General features: G+C 43.4%; 1 protein-coding gene across 8 annotated transcripts in view; it reads right to left on the bottom strand.

Annotated features, from left to right (window-relative positions):
• The window catches only part of GPR161 (G protein-coupled receptor 161), a 44,815-nt gene extending 30,143 nt beyond the window's left edge, over positions 1–14,672 (bottom strand). For 2 of the 8 annotated variants that reach the window (XM_072946182.1, XM_072946181.1), the window contains exons 1-2: positions 13,815–14,107; positions 12,038–12,163 (exon numbers count right to left, since the gene is read on the bottom strand). The gene's annotated coding sequence lies outside the window, so the exon portion shown is untranslated. Of the gene's footprint in view, positions 1–9,303; positions 9,522–12,037; positions 12,164–12,732; positions 13,300–13,351; positions 13,741–13,814; positions 14,108–14,515 lie in introns of those variants that run through there. The other 6 variants (XM_072946183.1, XM_072946187.1, XM_072946184.1 and 3 more) reach the window with 6 other exon arrangements.
• Between the last annotated feature and the right edge of the window lie 5,304 nt (positions 14,673–19,976).

Genomic DNA, 19,976 nt, shown 5'->3' with positions numbered 1-19,976 from the left:
CAACAAGCCTAAAGTGTCCAAAACCAGATTTCAAATCCTCTGCCTCTCAAAGGTGCTCTTCCCACGTTCTCTGCCTTGTGTTGTGGTACCTCCATCCTTCCAGGTACTCAGACCCTGAACTCTGGAGCCACACCCTGACTTCTCACTTTCTCTCACATCTCCTATCTGGTCTACTAGCAAATCTACTGGCTCTACTTTTGAAATGCATCTGGAATTCAACTACGTCTTACTATCTCTGCTACCATCCACTATGGTCCAGGCTACATTATGTCTTCTATTAAAATGCTTCCTCAGGAGTCTACCATTGTCCCCAACTCTCAACACAGCAGCAAGGGTAAGCCTGTTAAAACAGAGGTCAAAATACATGAACAAGACAGTGCTTTACTCAAAACCCTAAAAGGATTCCCATATCGCTCAGAGTAAGCCCTGCAACTTCCTACATGATCTGGCTCCCTAGTACTGCTCCAATCTCATAGTAAAAATTACTCTTCACTCCCATTCCAACGATACCAACCTCCTCACTATTTCTCAAACACATCAAGCATGTGTCCACCTCAGGGCCTTTGCACTTGCTGTTTCCTGTGCCTAGAATGCTTTTCCCCCAGGTATCTTTGTAGGGCGCTCTCTCACTTTCTTCAGGTCTTTAAAAGTCACCTTTTCAGCAAGGCCTTCCCAATCCACACTACCTAACATTTTATATCCCTCTCTAATACTTCACAGCCCCATTCCGTTCTTTACTTTTTCTTCTTAGCACACATGTGTATACCTATTTATTTATCTTGGTAATGTCCTTCTCTCCCATAAAACTACAGGCTCCATGAGAGTGAGGAATTTTTGGTCTGTACATTTTGGGGTCAGCATCTAGAACAGTGCCTAGCAAACAGTAGGTGCCCATTACATGTGATAAATAAGTGAAAATGTGAATTAACAATAGGACACTGGACATTTTGGCCTACTAGGCATTTCTGGACTTCAGAGAATTATTTTTACAGATGTATCGCACAATTTTCACTATCCAGTCAATATCCATTCTCCCCTTTCCCCTATCAGCAGAACCCTGACTTGATGTAGGGCACCAAATGTGCCAAGAAAAATTAACTCGCTCACTTGCACAGAGCTTGGGTGGCCATGAGACCCAGTTCCAGTCACTAGAAGTCTACATGGTGACAGAAAGCTATCTGTTTCCTGATAAAAAGAGACAGACTCAGCTGTGGCTTCTGCCCTTTCTCTTGACTGGAACTCAGACCCAGTGCTTGAAGGTGAAGCAGCCATCTTTTGACCATGTGGCTGGGAGTCCCCATGAAATGCAGAACAGAAAGACTGAATCATCTACTGAGTTGTGAAGCCACTGTGCCCAGCCACGGCTAGTCAGCACCTTACTGGTTATGTCCTTGGAGTAGAGGCTCCTTTATATGCTGCAAAAGCAATCCTAACTTGATACATAGGTCGTTTTCCCCCCAAAATGTTGTTTGTTAATATTTGGATGTAAAACCCAGCAGTGTCGCCCTATCTGGTGTGGTCTAGGGTTTCCAAGCCAGTGAGAGAAGAGATGCGGAGAAAGGCACATTGTGCTTTGCGTGAGTATTATGGTGCAATCCAATTGCTGGTAAGGCTTGCTGCCACAGGGTCTCCACTTATCTACCCGTTCCCTTCTCCCATATACCCCTGTCCAACTCCCCTTGACCCCAAGGTGCAAACAACCCCATTACCCTGACTTGTTCACCCTTTTGCATGATACCTCGATACAGAATCAAAAATTCTAATCATCAGAGAGGTGACCCAGTAACAACGTCCCCTCCAAAAATGCACTAAAACCCAAGCTAATCCTTGGAAATGCCTCATTCTGGACAGGCAAGTTTTAGAAATTGGTGGGGTTTTATCTTCCTAAGCCATCAACACTCTTCGTTTCAGACCTTCAGACAAAAATTCATGAAAATCTATCACATATTCTTCTATCTTTTAAAATAAAGTACACAAAACATAATGATTTTCATGATGACTCAAGGTCAGTGAATACCAAGATAAACAGAAGTCTGACCTCAGAGAGCAATGTTAATGTAACTGCTGGCTTTAGAAACCTTGGGGGAAGACTGTTAAGCTCCCAGTCAGTCAGCTGGTGGGTCAGCCCTGTGAGCCTTTGTTAGGTGATCTGAACACAGCGATGCCCTCAAGTTGAATAAGGGTAATATTATTTCCTCTTACACCGCATGTGCCTGGCATATTCTGTTTCCTTTTGAAACTTCCTCTGCAACTTGTTTCCACCTTTGCTGCCCCTTTCCCTGTACAGAGTATACTTACCTGTAGTTTCCCTTGTCAAGCTCATAAAAGGTCTCGGTAAAGTAGGAGTTGATACGCTGAGGGAGGGTGTCAGTGCAAAGATCTCCAGGTATGTAAGGCTTCTGGCAGACGGATGTCATTTCCTCCTGCACCCTGGGGCAGGGCTGATTTTCTACTTCTCAGCACCTTGCCAGGTAAGTGACAGGCTAACTGTATTTATACGGCTCAGGTAAGTAACTGTGGCATGCTCCAGGAAGACAAGGATCCTTGAAACAGCTCAGAGAGCTCTCCATCTACCTTTGATATTTTTTAAAGCAGTAAGAGGGAAACTTGAATTTAAAAGCAAGATTGTTGAGTCCTGCCGGATTTCATATCACCAGAAAGCCAACTACATAAGCGCAGGCAAATATGTTTTATATTGAAGGACTGACTTTAGAATTTTCCAAAAGGCTAAGTCTAGAAAATACGAATTTCTTGAAGAGACTCTATTTGCAGAAGATATTTGCACAGGCCTGCAAGGTAACAAGGTACAGTATTACTATTTCTTGGCTATCTTACTTCCCTCTTATTTTTATTTCCTCTGTAATTATCGTATCGCACATAAGTCAGACATTCTTAAACTCCGGGTGGCAGTTACTGTCTGTAGACCAAATAAATGACGTCATGCACATCCGTGAACTATTATTCTTCAGACGTCTGTATGTGCCATTATGGTCAATAAAATTTAGATTTACTTCTTACACTCTTATTGAATCACAGCTACTTTTTGCAATTAAGCATTTCCCTCGACTGAAACGATCCTGAAAGGGCAGGTGGACCCACAGAGCCTGGCAGAGCGTGGCAACCACTACCATGAGCCCAGGCCACCTACCCCCTGATGGACACTTATATGAATAATGTCCAGCTTAAGGTCCAGCTTAGGAACAAAATTTTCAGGAAACCTTTCTGGAACATTCCATCTCCACAGTGACCCTTACCACCCCTTATATCTGCAGCTTTTTTTTTTTTTATATTATAGTTATCTTTTCAGATACGTGTGTTTTGGCACAAGTTTTCATTTTGCGTAAGGATGTTTTCCCCTCTAGATGGCTTCTAAATTCTTCCTCAGTTTTTCCTTTGAATTCCAACAGTACTTTGCACGTGGGAGAAAATAAATACCTTCTATGTACCCTGCTCCTTAATATCTACTTCAATCTGATGTTCAACAGAAAACATATTTTCTGGAATCTTGACGGAACTTAGGTTTGAATTTCATGTGACTGTGTGCTTGCCTCCTACCTCTCTGAGTCTCAGTTTCTCCAAGGAATGAGAGTGAAATTAACTTACTTCATGACTATCAAGAGAAGTGTCTGAAGGAATGTGCGTGAAATGTGCGTGACAGCAGACTGGCTGTCAGAAGATAAACTCCAAAATATTTAAGAAAGTTATTGAAGACATGAAAAGAAAACTTCATTCTTTTTTTTCCCCTTCAAATTTTAATTAAAACCAAGAGGTTTCATTTGAGCACTTAGGTGGATCAGACAGAGCACGGAAAGGATGCACTGGAAGAGACTGTAAAATGGAAGCATCTCTGACTCCATTTGGGGCTCAGGGCCCTGCTCAGTCACTGCAGAAAAGTGTTCAGCTCATTGGCTGCGGCAACCAAGAAGGCAGGTGCTGGAGCCAAGTCATGGTCGCAGGCACCCAGGTGACCGGCTGACGGAGAGACGTGTGATACTAATGGACCTCTATCTGTGATGAGAGGGACTATGTTCCATGTCCACAAGCCCTACCCTGAAAGAGCAAATCTCATCTTTTAAAGCTCAAGAGAGAATTGATATGGCTGGGAGGGTCTGAAAATGTCCCATCAGAAGACTTTGGATAACAACTGAATTCAGTCACTACCCCAATATTCTACATCATTGGTTCTCAGGGAGGGGAGATTTTGCCTTCACTCTCACCCCAGGGGACATCTGGTAATTTCCAGGCACACCTTTGGTTGTCACATTTCAAGGACTGCTACTGGCATCTAAGGCCAAAGATGCTGATAAACATCCCATAATGCACAGGGCAGCCTCCCCCAACCCTGACAAAGAATTATCCAGCCTAAGAATAAATAACGCCATTTATAGCAACATGGATGGACCCGGAGATGGTCATTCTAAGTGAAGTTAAGTTAGAGAAAGAAAAATACCATATGATATTGCTTATTATGTGAAATCTCAAAAAAAAAGGACACAAATGAACTTATCTACAAAACAAACAGACTCACATACATCTCAAAAATGTTCTCCTAGGGCAGTCTACCCAAGCAATAGAAATAAAAGCAAGAATAAACAAATGGGACCTAATGAAACTTACAAGCTTATGCATAGCAAAGGAAACCATAAACAAAACAAAACGACAACCTACAGAATGGGAGAAAATTTTTGCAAAAGATGAAACTGACAAAGGCTTGATCTCCAGAATATATAAACAGCTCATATGACTTTATAAGAAAAAAACAAAGAACCCAATCCAAAAATGGGCAGAAGACCTAAACAAGCAATTTTCCAAGGAAGAAATACAAATGATCAATAGGCATATGAAAAAATGTTCAATATCACTAATTATCAGAGAAATGCAAATCAAAACTACAATGAGGTAACATCTCACACCAGCCAGAATGGCCATCATTCAAAAGTCCACAAATGACAAATGCTGCAGAGGCTGTGGAGAAAAGGGAACCCTCCTACACTGCTGGTGGGAATGCAGGTTGGTGCAGCCACTGTGGAAAACAGTATGGAGATTCCTCAAAAGACTAGGAATAGATTTACCATATGACCCAGGAATCCTGCTCCTGGGCATATAGCCAGAAGGAATCCTACTTCAAAAAGACACCTGCACCCCAATGTTCATAGCAGCACTATTTACAATAGCCAAGACATGGAAACAGCCTAAATGTCCATCAACGGATGACTGGATAAAGAAGATGTGGTATACTTATACAATGGAATACTATTCAGCCATAAAAACAACAACATAAAGCCATTTGCAGCAACATGGATGTTATTGTAGAATGTCATTCTAAGTGAAGTAAGCCAGAAAGAGAAAGAAAAATACCATATGAGATCACTCATATATGGAATCTTAAAAAAAAAAAAAGAACATAAATACAAAACAGAAACAGACTCATAGACATAGAAACTTGTGGTTTCCAAGGGGGCAGGGGGTGGGAAGGGACAGACTGGGATTTTAAAATGCAGAATAGATAAACAAGATTATACTGTATAGCGCAGGAAAATATATACACGATCTTGTGGTAGCTCACAGCGAAAAAGAACATGACCGTGAATATATATATGTTCACGTATAACTGAAATATTGTGCTCTACATGAAATTGACACTACATTATAAACTGACTATAAGTCAATAAAAAAAATGTTAAAAAAACAAACAAACAGAAACAGACTCCACAGACATAGAGAACAAACTTTTCGTTACCAGAGGGTAAACGGGGTGGGAAGAGATAAATTGGGAACTGGAAATTTGCACTTCTTGGGCAGTGATGGAAATGTTAGCTGTCTTGATTGTGGTGGTGGTTTCATTGGTATATACATCTATCAAAATTCATCAAATTGTACACCTGAACTATGTGTAGTTTACTGTACAGGAATCATACCACAAGAAAGATGTTACAAAAAAAAATTATCCAGCCTAATATGTCAGTGGTGCTGAGGTTGAGAAATCCTGCTCCATAGGAGTAACTGGGTTCATTCTATTTTTTACGATATATACTCAACAGATCAAGAAAAATAAAAACAACTCTCTCTATAAACAAACTCACTCACATGATCAAAGAAGACAAAGAGAGACAGAAGCTGTGCTGAGAATAAGACTGAGATAATTACTTCTAGCGCAAGAAAAACAATGATTACTATGCTTATTGATTTTGCCCTTAATTATTTGTTTTGCTCATTATCCTCACAGAGCCCAGAAAACTAATTAAGCTCACATTGCTAAAACTGAGAATATTAAAAATAAATGGCTTAAAGTGGTATTCCTTCTGAATATACTTTTTTCTGATGACCATATCTGAGGCAGATGCCATCATGCACAGCCATGAGGAATAGGGGATGTCCCCTCCCTCCTCACCACACTGCCACTGGTGCCAGGACACTCCTAACTTCCTCCTCATTCCTCACTCAGCTACCCCTGAAAAAATGTTTACCAAACACCCATTTGGAGCCAAGCTCTACTCTGCAGCTGGGACACAGCGCTGATCAAGATGCCAAAATCTCTCCTCTCCTGGAGCTGATGTTCGGGGGGGAAGGGAACACAGACAGCCAACAAATAAACAATAAGTAGTAGAAACTTCCAGTTAATAAGATAAAGAAATACTAGGGATGTAGTGCTCAACCTGATGAATATAATTAACACTGCCGTATGTTATATACGAAAGCTGTTAAGAGAGTAAATCCTGAGTTCTCATTACAAGGTTAAAAAGTTTTTTTCGATTTCTTTAATTTTGAATCTCCAAGCAATGATGGATGTTCACTAATATTGTGATAATCATTACATGAAGTATGCAAGTCAAATCGTTACGCTGCACACCGTAAACTTACACAGTGCTGTATGTCAATTATACATCCATAAACCTGGGGAAAAAAATGAAAGAAATAATTTGATAGAAATAAATAAAAATCTAAAAAAGCAAACAATAAATACATAAGGTAATTTCAGGGAGTGGCCGGTGCTATGAAGTAAAGTAAAACAAAAAAGGTTTAAAAAAAAAAAAGTAAAGGGAGAAGGAATGGATGGGCAGGTGGGAGTGAGTAGTCAGCAGAGTCTCTCCAAGGAGCTGACATTCGAGCAGAAACCAAAAAATGATGCAAGGGAATTTCAGGTCAAGGGAAGAGCCCCTGCAAAGGCCCTGAGACAGAATGAGCTTGGCCGGTTTAGGGACTAGCAAGGAAGCTGGAAAAGAGTAAGGGAAGAGGAGAAGGGCAGGCTATGGAGATGGTCAGGAGTGTGGATTAGATTCCAGGTGGAATCAAAGGCCTTGCAGTGATGCATCTGACTCCTATCTTAGAAGGGTTACTCTCCTGCTGGGTGAACAGACCACTGGGACCAAGCTGGGAGGCAGGGATACCAGTCAGGAGGCTGCTGCTCTAGCCCAGGTGAGGGACGATGGCTTGGACCAGGGCTTTGGTAACAGAGGTGGTGAGAAGTGATCAGATTCATTCATCTCCAACATGTTAAGAGCAAAAATAGGCCTCAGAAGTAACTCATTCTAATTGTGTTATTCTAGAGATGATGGAATTGAGGCCCCCCTCCCCCCAAAAAGAAAATGGGGCCCAAAGAAGTGAAGTGAGTTACACATAGTCATATACCTAATTTATTAACAGACCCAAGTTTCTTGATTGCCATCACTACACCTCTGCCCTTACCTGGCCATCCCCAGGCCTGGGTGGGGAACGCAGAAGCAGGTAGGAATATGAACCCTCTAGACGGTAGTCCCAGCCAAGTCTAAAATAAATGACCACCTTTGCTGAGGGCAAGGTCAGCATTGATCTCGTAGCCAAATCCAATGGGCCCTTCCTTGGGGTTGCTCCCACATCTGACCTTTGACAACTTTCTTTCTTTTTATCCCCGGAGACTCCCTCTTCCCTTGGCTCCCCTGATCCAGCTCTCTCCTGCCTCTCCCTCTCTTCATTCCCAGCCTGTCCCTTATATCTTCTCTCTACCTGTAATCATCCTGCCCTATGAGTGTTACTTTTTCCCAAGACACCATCTGGAGCATTACTTCTTCCGTTCTCATCTACAGAGGAAATGGATGGTTTCCCTTCCTTACATCTCTTCCCCTTGTTCTGTAGTTGCCCCTGAATTTCCTCTGAAGAGTCATCCTTTTCATCCTCCAAGTCCATGTGTCTTCACGGATGATGCACCATTGATGTCTCGTCATTGGCATATGCCAACACCCTCTGACCCGATCACTTTATGAGACGTAACGGGACTGTTGCTGGGATAGCGGGGAGAAAGACAGCTCCCCTCTCCATTGGATCTGAACCTGCAGCTTCCCCTAGCCATCAAGAGGGGAGCGCACAAGATAAGGGGAAGTAAGAAAATGAATCCTGATGAATCATTTGAACCCTGAACCCATATGAAACCAAATACACTCTTGAGCTTTTTAATGACATGAGCCAGTAACTTTCCTTTGCTTACGCCAATCTGAACTGCATTTTCTACCACTCTGCAAAGGAAAGAGCCCTATCTGATACGTCGTCTCTCTCTATATGCTCCTGCCCTATACTCACCTGAACAATGATGACTCCCAAACCTCCATCTAGAGCCAAGACAACTCTTGGGGGCTCCAGATTCATATCCACCCACCTAGTAGACATTTTCTTCCATATGTCACACCCAGGCACCTCAGCTATAACATGTGCAAGACAGAATTCATCATCTCTACTTCTACCATCGCAATATGCTATCTTCATGCTTTTTTCTATTCTAGAAAAAAAACACCACCCACCCACCCAAATCACTCAAGACAGAAACCCAGGACATCCTAGACCACTCTTGCCAGATAATCCTGCTGGGGCTAAGGCCCTGAATGACACTTTCTGACTGTGTGACCTTGGGTAGATTAATGAGCACATTTGAGCTTTGTATTTCCATATTGAATTGCCTGGATCCAATGAGATTATGTATGTAAAGAAATGTATGTTGGTTGGTTTGATTCCTATCACAGGCATCTAGTGCACCACTAAATTTTTAATTGAAGTGTAGTCAGTTTACAATGTTGTGTCAATTTCTGATGTACAGCATAGTGATTCAGTTATATACATACACATGTGTGTCAGTGTGTGTGCACGTATGTGTGTGTATGTATTCCTTGCACCACTAAATTCTAATTCAAAACTTCATCCTCACTGCCATTACCCCAGCTCAGAGCCTCTCCATCTTTCCCCTGGATGATCACCAGACATTTCTATCACATCTTCTTGCCTTTGATCTCACCCTCACTCAAATCTGTCCTCCCCAATGCTGTCCCCCACACAAACCTGGTCATGCTATGTCAGTTTTGGGCACCTTGGGAATCTATTCCCTTGCAGGATCCTCCACTTCAGCTATCCTGAATAAACCATGGTTCTCCAAGTATGTATTGCTGTTCTCCAATTCCATGATTTTGCATGTGACAATGCTTCCATTGTCCAGAATGCCCTTTCTCTCTCTTCTCCAGGTAGAAGAGCACATCCTTACGACTTGGCGAAAAAAGTCACTATAAAAGTGAAAAAGAAGAGACATACTACATTGGCTAAAGAAGCTCACAGGCAAATTCAAACCTTGTCTCTCTGGTGTTAGAGAGGAGGGAAACTGAAGAAAAGATATAGCAATTTAAAATATTTTAGATCAGGGGGAGGGTATAGCTCAAGTGGTAGACTGCATGCTTAGCATGCATGAGGCCCTGGGTTCAATCCCCAGTACCTCCTTTAAAAAATTAATAAATAAGCAAACCTAATTATCTACTCCCCCCCAAATTCTTTTTTTAATTAAAATATTTTAGATGAATAAAAGCAAAGAAAGAATGGAGAGGAAAGAAAAATTTTAGGAAAATTTAATCTTGAGATAGGAGAGGACTTCCTAAATAAGACAGAAAACTTGAAGCCATAGAGAAAAGTTTTATAGATCTAACTATATAAACATTAAACACTCCTGCACAAAGGTTCAATAAGCAAAGCTGGGGAAGACATAAAAGGCAAGATATTTGATTTATTAACAAGAAAAGGTTTAAATTCCAAAATGTAGGAAGAGTCTCACAAATTGATGAAATTACAAACAATTCAATGGAAAAATCGTTAAAGGATTTGATTTGAGGGAGTGTAAACTGATTAAGTTTTTTTATTGTTTTTTTAAGGGTAGACTTGGAAGATCACCAGCTTTTAAAATGCACAGAACTTTTATATGGAATGGTCTCCAAGATACAGGTCAAATTTTTAAAATTTGAGAATGGGGTATTTAGTATGATACCATATTTATTTTTAACAGGGAGAAAACAGAAGACACATTTTATTTGCCTATAGATGCACAGAGTATCTCCAGAAGAATGCATAAAAACTGGCAAAATTAGTTGTACCCAAAAAGGGAAAAAGAGGACTAGGGGAGGAGGGAGGTGTAACCTTTTACAGCCTTTGAATGTTTTGCTTTATGAATACTGCCTATCTCCAAATATAGTACCCCAGATACTACCTGTTCCCAAACAAGTAAACTTAAGTAAATAAATAAATTCAATCTCTTTTTCTGCACAATCTCCAGATCCCAAAAAACAAAAGGAATTCTGCTTAAATATTTAATATACGTTGTCTTTGACCCCCACCAACTCCACTTATAAGAATAACTTTCCTCCAGAAATATTCTACTAGTACACAGAGACTTACATACAAAGATGTTCACTATAGCATTGTTTATAATAGACAAAACTGAAAACAATCTAGAACTCCAGCAGCAAGAGAATGTTTAAATGAGTTATGGCTAATCTATACTATGAAATACTATGTAGTCATTAAAAAGAATGAAGTGTATCTATGTTATTGATATTGGAAGACATCCGAGTCTCACTGTTAAAAAAAATCAGTCACCGAGCATATAATTACATATGGTCCTCATTTATGTATTTTTAAAGGTACATCCAATATATTAAGGTTGGCCCTAAAATTGGAAATGCAAACAATACTGTTTTATAATATAATGTCAATAAGCTCTGTATATATATTCATATTCCCCTATACTTCCAGACTCAGTGAACATATATTTCTGCATTGAAAAAGGCTTGGAAAACAATATATGTACCATGGTTACCTCTCAGAGAGGGAGTGGAGGTGAGGTAGGAGGAACTTTATTTTCCTATACATTTCTATATTTAAAAAATATTTTATAATGACTCACATTTTTGAAGAATTATTACATTCCAGGCACAGTTTCTATTTTTGATCCAAGGTCACAGGTTTGTAAGTGGCAGGGCTGGGTGCAGGCTCTCTGACATTAACCAGTGCTCTTAACACAGTGTGATCTCACTCCTCTTACTTGAGTACAAATCAAATACAAGCCCCAGTCAAATGTACCTCCATGCTTTACCACAGGCCACACTGAAAACTCTCTCCTTTATGCTCCCAGTGTTCCCTGAACATATCTACCATGAATGCCATCCTCTGCCCTGCTGGGCACATAAACTGGCCAAAGAAACAGATAAAAGCTAGTGGTAAGCACTCTTTTGGTGCAGAACTAGAATCAGAGATGAGTTTAGCACTGCCTGAATGAAGTATTGAGTCATTAGGTCAATCCTTCCTCCAAAGTCCAGGTAGCACTGATAGCTATCCACAACTTTGCTGATGTTTTTTGTTCTCACGGAAAAACCACGAGAAGACACTCCTTCTCTGCTCCAGTCATGCTTTATTACATCTCAAAATGACAGCAAATACTTCCTAAGGTTGCAAGCTGGCAGTCTGCAGGCCACAACCAGCCTGCACACATAATTTGGTTGCCCTGCACATTTTGAAAAATGTTTTAAATTAGTTGCCAACTTTAAAAACATGGAGCTTTCTTCCATAAAAATTTGCAGCTTTCCCCAAAATTCAGACCAGGCAATGTACTGGAACTTTGTCACAGTTGCTGCTGGTTCTTCAAGGGAAGGCATGCTCTACACACAGCGCCCCCCATTCAGCCCTCTGGCCAGTCCTCCTCCACCACGCAGGCTTCCTGACTGACCCTAGCAGCAGAGTTTACATCATAGAACTGTACCTCCTTTGGTCGACATTTAGGTCAGTCCCAGCTCAGCCCATTCTGCCTTCCGTGGAACTCAGACAAAGAACTCCGCCCTTCTGATCACACGGCTGGCCTCCTTTCTCATACTCCCACTGCACAGGGCTGCAATACAAAGAGAATGATTTGACTACCTGAGGCTTGAATTTAGTTTCTAAATGTCAGGCCGGCCTCCTGGTGAGGAGTCCCTCTTCCTGTCATGGCAGTGGAGCTGCAGGGCAGGGAAAAGTCCTGACAGAGTTCAGGGGCCCATCTATGTGATGGAGCCCCCGTGGAAAGCACTGCGGAGTCAGAACACCTGAGTTCAATCTTGACTCCTTACTTGCTGAGCGGAGTACTTCACCTCTCTTGAGTCTCATGTTCCTCACCTGTAAAACGGGTTAATAAGACTTCACAGGGCTGTGATGTGAATGAAATTGAAAAGTGTATATCAAAGTGCTTGGAAGCATCTTAAAAGTGTAACATGAGGTTAGACTAGGACAGGACAAGAGGGGCGCTGTGGAAGAAGTGACCAAAATGGGTGGCTGAATCCCTTAAAGAGAGTTGGATGAAGAGCCCCTGTCTGTAGGATCTGAGGCCCCTCCTCTGTCCTCTGTCTGCTCTGCGGGCCTGGAAAACGCCTTTCCTCACCTGTCTCAGTGGCCGCAGTAAGAGGGGTTATAAGGGAAAGCCACCTGGTATTTCTCGACGCAGTAGCTCTGTCAAGCTCATTTCCAGGTCCAGGTCACAGGAGAAGCTGAGCTGAATCCTCCCTGGCTGGATGAGGAGGGGGCACAGTGATTCCTCCCCCCACCCCCCGACACGAGATAGGCCCTCCTGGTGTTATCATTATCCCCGTCCGACACATCAACGAACTAAAATCCTTCCCTCCAAAACCACACCAACCTCCCAGGGAGGAGAATCAAATGACTTGCTCTTGAAAGCACTTGGCAAAACGCATGAAAAGTACAAAAACGAACAAAAATAGCCCCAAAGATGTGAGATAAAGTGATGCCAACGCACCGCTGTGTGGTTACTGGGGAACAGACCCCTCCAAAGCACCCCCAGGACATCCCAGTTAAAAAACAGACATTCACATCCCGCATGCCTTTGTCAAAAGGTTGCAAGGGGGTTAAGCTCTGGGCCAGAAGGCGGGCCAAGTCCCCCCAAAGCTAACCAAATCTCCCTCTCGCAGATCTGAGGGGCAGAGATGCCCACCCCGCCGCGCCAAGGTGGGCCCGGCGACTTGTGGGCGCATCTTCCGCCCAGGCTCAAGACAGCGCCCGGAGCCCCGACTGGGAGGATGCAGCTTACCTGGTCCTCATGGATTTCCGCTGAGGGTCAAGGCCGCTTGGCCCCACACACTTGTCCCCGTAGAGCCCTTTGGCCCCAGGGGGCACGACCCCTCTCAGCCGGATCCCGGGCACGCACCGCTGTCCTCCCTGCCCGAGGGTCTCGGAAGGGGGCTTCGGGCGGCGCCGGAGAAGCGAGGCAGGCTGGTGGGAAGGGCCTCTCTGAAGCCCCCAGCCGCAGGGCAGGGGCGCGCCCCCTAGATCTTCCCACAAAGAACGCCGGCTCCCCGAAGCAAGGCGGAGTGCGGCCGGGAGGACAGCCCCCTACCTCCAATGGGGGCGCCGAGAGAAGAAAAGCCCCGTGGGGGCGGGGAGGGGTGGGGGAAGGAGGCGCGGAGACCCTGCCCCGCCCGCGCCCTCCCGCCCCGCACAATGAAGTCGGCCCCGCTCCATCCCGGCCGGCCCCCTTCCCCGCCGGTGCTCACCCGGGAGCGGCCGCCGCCGCCGCCGCCGCCGCAGCTCAGGGCCCGGCCGGGCCGTCTCCCCGCCTCGGCCGCCGCCGCCGCCGCCGCTTCCTTCCTCCCGGCCGCGCTCGGGAATCGGAGGTTTCGGGTTTCAGCCCGCCGAGCCCCGCTTCGCTCCTCCCGCCGCCCCGCCACCAGCACGCGGACCCGGGCCGGGCGCAGGCCAAGTAACTTTGCGGCGCTCGCGCCCCTCCTCCGCCCGCGCCGCCCGCCCCTCCTCCGCGGCCCCTCGGTCTGCAGGCGCCCCCTCCGGTCCCCCCGGGCCCCGCAAGGCCCCGCCCGAGCCCCGCGCGCCGCCGCCGCCCCTCCCCGCCTGGGCGCCGCCGCTTCCCATCCCTCACGCCCCTTCCTTCGCGTCTGCCCTCCCTCCCGGCCACTTTTCCATTTCTTCCCACGATCGGCCTCAGCTGCTGCTCTTTGTCTCGCCCCTAGCCTCTCGGCTCGCACCACTTTTCTCCTGGAAACCTTTGCGGTCCCTCCTCGGGCCTTCCCTGATCCCATTCCTCCGTCCCAGTTCCAGCCGTTGGGACATCCCCTTTTTCCATCTCTCTCTCCATCACACTCATACTTTCGGATTCTTCCCGTAGGCTCCGCACAGTCCTATTCTCCTGCTCCTCCAATCTCGCCCTTGGACTCCTCCAGGCATCGCCTTTTCTGCTCACCTTTCATTCATCCAGCCAACGTGTGCGAACTGTCCTGCGCTCTGGGAACATAACAGTGAATCAACCTCGAAGCCAGCCTTTGAGGAACCCACAGCACTTGGGAGTGGGAGGGTGGATGTAAACAGATCTTTACAATGCTACTCCACTCTCCCTCTGAACCGACTGGCTGCGGAGCAAGAATTACAATACACAGACCGGGACGCTGCCAATTCAAAGGACAGAACAAGTTCATTCTCATAACGTCTCTCTCCTTCCTCCCTCCCCACGTTCTTTACCGACTCTAGCCTCCTCCGTTTTCTTTGCAACAGTCTTAATAAGAGGATGAAAAGTTGAAGCAAAAAGTCAAACTGGGAGGGAGAGAGGAAGAGGTGAGAAAAAGGGACCAAAAAAGTGGGGTGAAAAGGTATAAAGCCAAGGTCACCAAACTCCAGCAAAAACTGATGCTTTACCCAGAGTAGGATTCAATTTCCTCTGAAATCCGTGTGCATGATAAATGCATTACTTATTCCCTTGTCTGCAGATTGGCACTGTGGGAGCTGCTTCCTTATTATTATTAGGCCACCGAGGTACTATTTAGAACGATAATTTACTATCCAGCACCTGCCAAACACCCTGCTTGTCTTCAGGTACAAATAGGAGTAATAGGGACACAAAGAGTAAATGGATGCCTTAATATTCCTAAGGGACAGATGCTTTATTTGGTTCAACACTAGAAGCTGAAACTCCTTTCAGAGTCTAGGTCACCAGCCAGCCAGATGCTTGAAGGAGCTTAAAACAGTGAGCTCTCAAAAATATTTTAGACTTTTACTTTGGAATCCCTGTTTATTTTATTTTATTTTTTTAATTTGCATTGACTCAGACACTGGCTAAGCTTTGTGACCCTGGGGAAGTTATTTAACCTTTCTGCAGCTCAGCTTATTCATATATAAAGTAGGCATCTGCATACCTGCCTGTCTGTAGAGTTAAAAAAACAAAAATGAGATAATGTCAGTAAATCACCTAACACCACAGAACCCGAGAGCTAAACTCTTGGGAAAGCTGGTATTCAAGAAAGGTCTGGTCATATATGCCATAGACTGGCTTGAAGAGAATGAGAATCAAAACAATTATGGCTCTTTCAGCTCCATATCCACTCATGATGCAAAAGATGTCCTTCCCAGACTTATTCTATTTCATTTTGAACTCTTCAACTGAAAACATCTTTTTTTCTCCTGCTGCTCATTATCACATATATTATTTATCACAAAGGTTTTTCTTCCCAGAGCTCATAAGCTCACACCTTACTGTGCATTCAAAGCTAGAAATTGCTGCCAACAAATGTATTCTTTCAATTGCTCTCTTAAGATTTTTTTTTCTTCTCCTAGAGCTAATAATGAGCTGTGAGCAGCATTTAGTCAAACAGAGAAAACATAGAAAAAAAATATTATTAAAGTAATTATTTCACTGTATGTCACCACATAGGCGACAGTCCTGTGAAAAACATAATATTGATTTTGTGCAAGGATTGATTTTTTGTTTTCAAAAAATGAGAGAAAGATAAATAAGAATTTTCCTCTCCCAAACCAGTTTCATAAGTCATCCCCTTTGGCGTCCCCACCGAAGATTAAGATAATGAGAGACTTTATCCTAGCAAATCTGAAATGCTGATTGAAGAATCTACATACAATGAGACTGAAAGATATAAAATATCTTAAATTCAGCAGTCCATGTTAAACTAGTGAAAGCAAAACTGAGAAGTATACTGTCTGTTCTGCATAGACTATTACTCCCCTACTCTTCACACACTGAATCCTTCTGAACCTTCACATCTCAGCTTAAATGGCTCCTCCTCCAAGAAGTCCTTCCTGACCAATCTAGAAGGGGTTCTCCAACATCTGCTCTCTCTCAAGCTCCAATATAAAATGTATCCCAATTTATTACATAGATTTTTCTATTTATTTATTTATAGTGTGCCTCCATTCACAGACACAGATTTCATGAGAGCAGACATTCTGTCTGTTTTATTCACCTCTATAGGACCAGAGCCTAACCTGATAAAACTTTTAAAATAAATTAATGAAAATAAATAAATAAATAAAGTATGTCTTCAGGGGCCTCTGGTTCTCAGATTTTGGGATATGTAAGTATCACTTGAAGGCTTCTTAGATACATCAAAAGCACAAGTGATTGAAGAGAAGTTTGGTATGTTGGATTTCATCAAAATTAAGAACTTCAGTCCTTCCTGGGACACCATCAAGGAAATGAAAAGACAAGTCACAGAATGAGATAACTTATTTGCAAATCATATATCTGATAAAGGACACATGAAGAACTTCCCCAACTCAATAATAAAAAGGTAAACAACCCATTTCTTAGATGGGCAAAGGCTCTGAGCATACGTGTCTCCAAAGAAGATCTATCAATGGCCAATAAACACATGAAAAGCTGCTGGACACCATTAGTCACTAGGGCAATGCATGTCAAAACAACCAGCTTCCACTGCACGCCCACTAAGATGGCTATAATGAGAAAGGCAGTAACAAGTGTTGGGGAAGACGTGGAGAAATCAGAACCTTTGTGCACTGCTGGTGGCAAAGTCAAATGACGCAACCACTATAGAAAACAGTTTGGCAAAATGTTGAACTTCAAGTTACCATATGACCCAGTAATTTCACTTCTAGGTATCTAACCAAGAGAAATAAATACACGCACCCACACAAAAACCTGCATATGAATGTTCATAGCAGCATTATTCATAATAGCCAAAAAGTGGAAGCAACGCGAATGTCCATCGATGGATGGATAGACAAAATGTGGTCTATCCACCCAGGGAACTATGATTCAGCCATTAAAAGGGATGAATTGCTGACAGGCTACAGTGTGGATGAACCTTGAAAGCATCATCTGCGCTGAATGAAAGAAACCAGACACAAAAGGCCACATATTGTATGACTCCATTTATATGAAGTATCTGGAACAGTCAATCTAAAGAGACAGATTAGTGACTGCCGAGAGCTGGGGCTGGAGTGGTATGGGAGGGACTGCTAATGGGGTACAAGATATCTTTTGGAGATGATGGAAATGTTCTAAAATTAGATTATGGCAACAGTTGCATAACTGGGGATATATTAGAAAACAGTGAATTCTACATTTTAAGTAGATGACCTTTAGGGTATGTAAATTATGTCTCAATAAAGCTCTTTTCAAATAAAAAGAATCTCTTGGGGAGTTTGTTGAGCTGCTGAGTTTCCGGCCACATTCCCAGAGACACTGACTCTTTAGCAGTTGTGGGTAGCTGCTGTCTGCTGTTCAGCACCCATTCCCTCTCCTGCAGGCAGTGTATGTGCAAATTTCCTTAGGGGAAATATGCTTCCCCTTGGGGGTCAGCCATAGGAATTTGCATAGTGTTGACTTCTCCCCCAGCTCCAGGGATGGACTCTGATGATTGTCAGCATTTCCCAACCTTCTCAACCATATGATTGGTAGGGGTGGAGCTTAAATAGGGTAGTCAGAGAAAGTGTCATTGAGAAGGTGTCTTTTAAGAAAAGACTTGAAGGCAGTGAGGGGAGTCAGCCAAGTAGACATCTGAGGAGGAGTGATTCAGGCCTGGAGAAGAACCTGTGCAAAGGCCCTGAGGAGGCAACATATTTAGGTTATCAAAGGGACTAGTGTGTCTTGAGAAGCATGAGTATGAGGTAGAGAAATAGAATGTGAGTTCAGAGAGGAAATAAGAGGCCAGATGGTGCAGGGTCTTACGGATCCTTTGGCTCTTCTCTGGTTGAGGAAATTATGGATAGAAGAGTGACGTAGTCAGTCTCTACTATTATTACTATAAGAATATCACCTTAAAGTTTCAAAATTCTGTACAGAGGTAGATTATGTTATCATGAATTTCATTTCAGAATACTAAAAGATTGTTAACAAATATTTGTTATTTGTTTAAAAGGGTGTTTTAGACTTGAGAAATGTTCCTCCAACAAATATGGCAGGTCTGGGGTAGGACTCCAGAATTCTGCATCATGTCAAATGCCCCCAGCTGGTCCTTATACACATGGCTGGGACTCATATATTCGAGGACAAGCCTTCAAACCTACAGCTCAGTTCCTTCTTCTTTTGTGATATCTCGTACGTAAACAGATTTTTCTTCTGCCTTCACATTGTGCATGCTTCCAGAAAATGTTGGGAGAGTCTTCCAAGGAAGACATGGACACAAAATGACTGATAAAATAGCTCTAGCAAGCTAAAAACCGTGGATAAGGAAGAGGGAGCAAATGTTCCCACAAACTGATTTCATGGAGGGTAGGTTGTGCTCTGGGTTGTGTCCACCCGTGAGTGAAGCCGTCCACAATTCTGTGGGCTGCAGACCTCACTTGCAACCACCTCATCTTGCAACATCTGCTCTGTGTTTCTATGTGTGTATAGGAGAGCAAAAGAGGAGGAAGGGGAATCTGTCCAAAATTACAGGAGATACGGGCATTTGAAAATTTCAATAGAAAACTTTTTGCTTTTAGGATTATCTGTGTAAAATGGTTGGTTAAAACCAGGCAACGTTTTCAAAGATGGCCTCCATAGATGTGCAGATATTCAGACCTGACAAATATGTATTGGACTCCTGCTATGTTCCAGTTTCCATACTGGGCATTTTATTTGCAGTATTTCATAGTTCCCATGATGACTTATAAGCTGCTAGTTGACAGAGACCTCTAGTCATCAAATTCAAAAGTGAGAACTTCAATTCTGTAATCAGTTCTTTCTTCCACCCCCACCAAAACATTTTATGTAACTTCCCTCTGCCTCAGTATCCATATCTGTAAACTGGGAGCATGGTTGTACTTACCTCACTAGATCCTTGTGAAGATTAAGTGATACAATGAATGAAAATCTCACACATAGTAAGTGTGCCATACATACAGGTGTACCGTACCCCCCCATACACAAACTGCTGTGGACTGAATATGTTCCCCTCAAAATTCATATGCTGGAGCCTAATCCCCAATGATGGTATTTGGAGGTGGGACCTTTGAGAGATGATTAGTCATGAGGATGGAGCCCTCATAAATGGGATTAGTGCCCTTAGAAGAAGAAACACAAGAGATCTTGCTTCTTTCTCTCTGCTCTATACCTTGTGAAGGTATAAAAAGGTAGCCATCTGCAAACCAGAAAGCAGATCCTCACCAGACACAAGATCTTCTGGCACCTTGACCTTGGACTTCCCAGCTGCTCAATGAGGACTATGTAAGTTGTGTTTCACTCTGCTGCCTCTGCAGCCTTGCCATACTTCAGTCAGACCAGTACCTGCAGGGGCTGTCTCTGGGTGCAGTAGAACAGGAAAGCACGAGTGTGGTCATCCAAAGACCTTTCAGTCTCAGATTAGTTTATTAAATGGTAAAGAATGGTCTCTGATTAATATATATATTATATAGTTTCAAAATAGATGGGCCTTCTCTAGTACTACCTTTATTAAATGATAATATAAAATTAC

Source organism: Vicugna pacos, chromosome 21 (genome assembly GCF_048564905.1).
Source record: "Vicugna pacos chromosome 21, VicPac4, whole genome shotgun sequence".
Taxonomy (NCBI): Eukaryota; Metazoa; Chordata; class Mammalia; order Artiodactyla; family Camelidae; genus Vicugna; species Vicugna pacos.
Note: the sequence above shows the minus strand (reverse complement) of the source record. Positions and strands in the feature narration are given on the sequence as shown.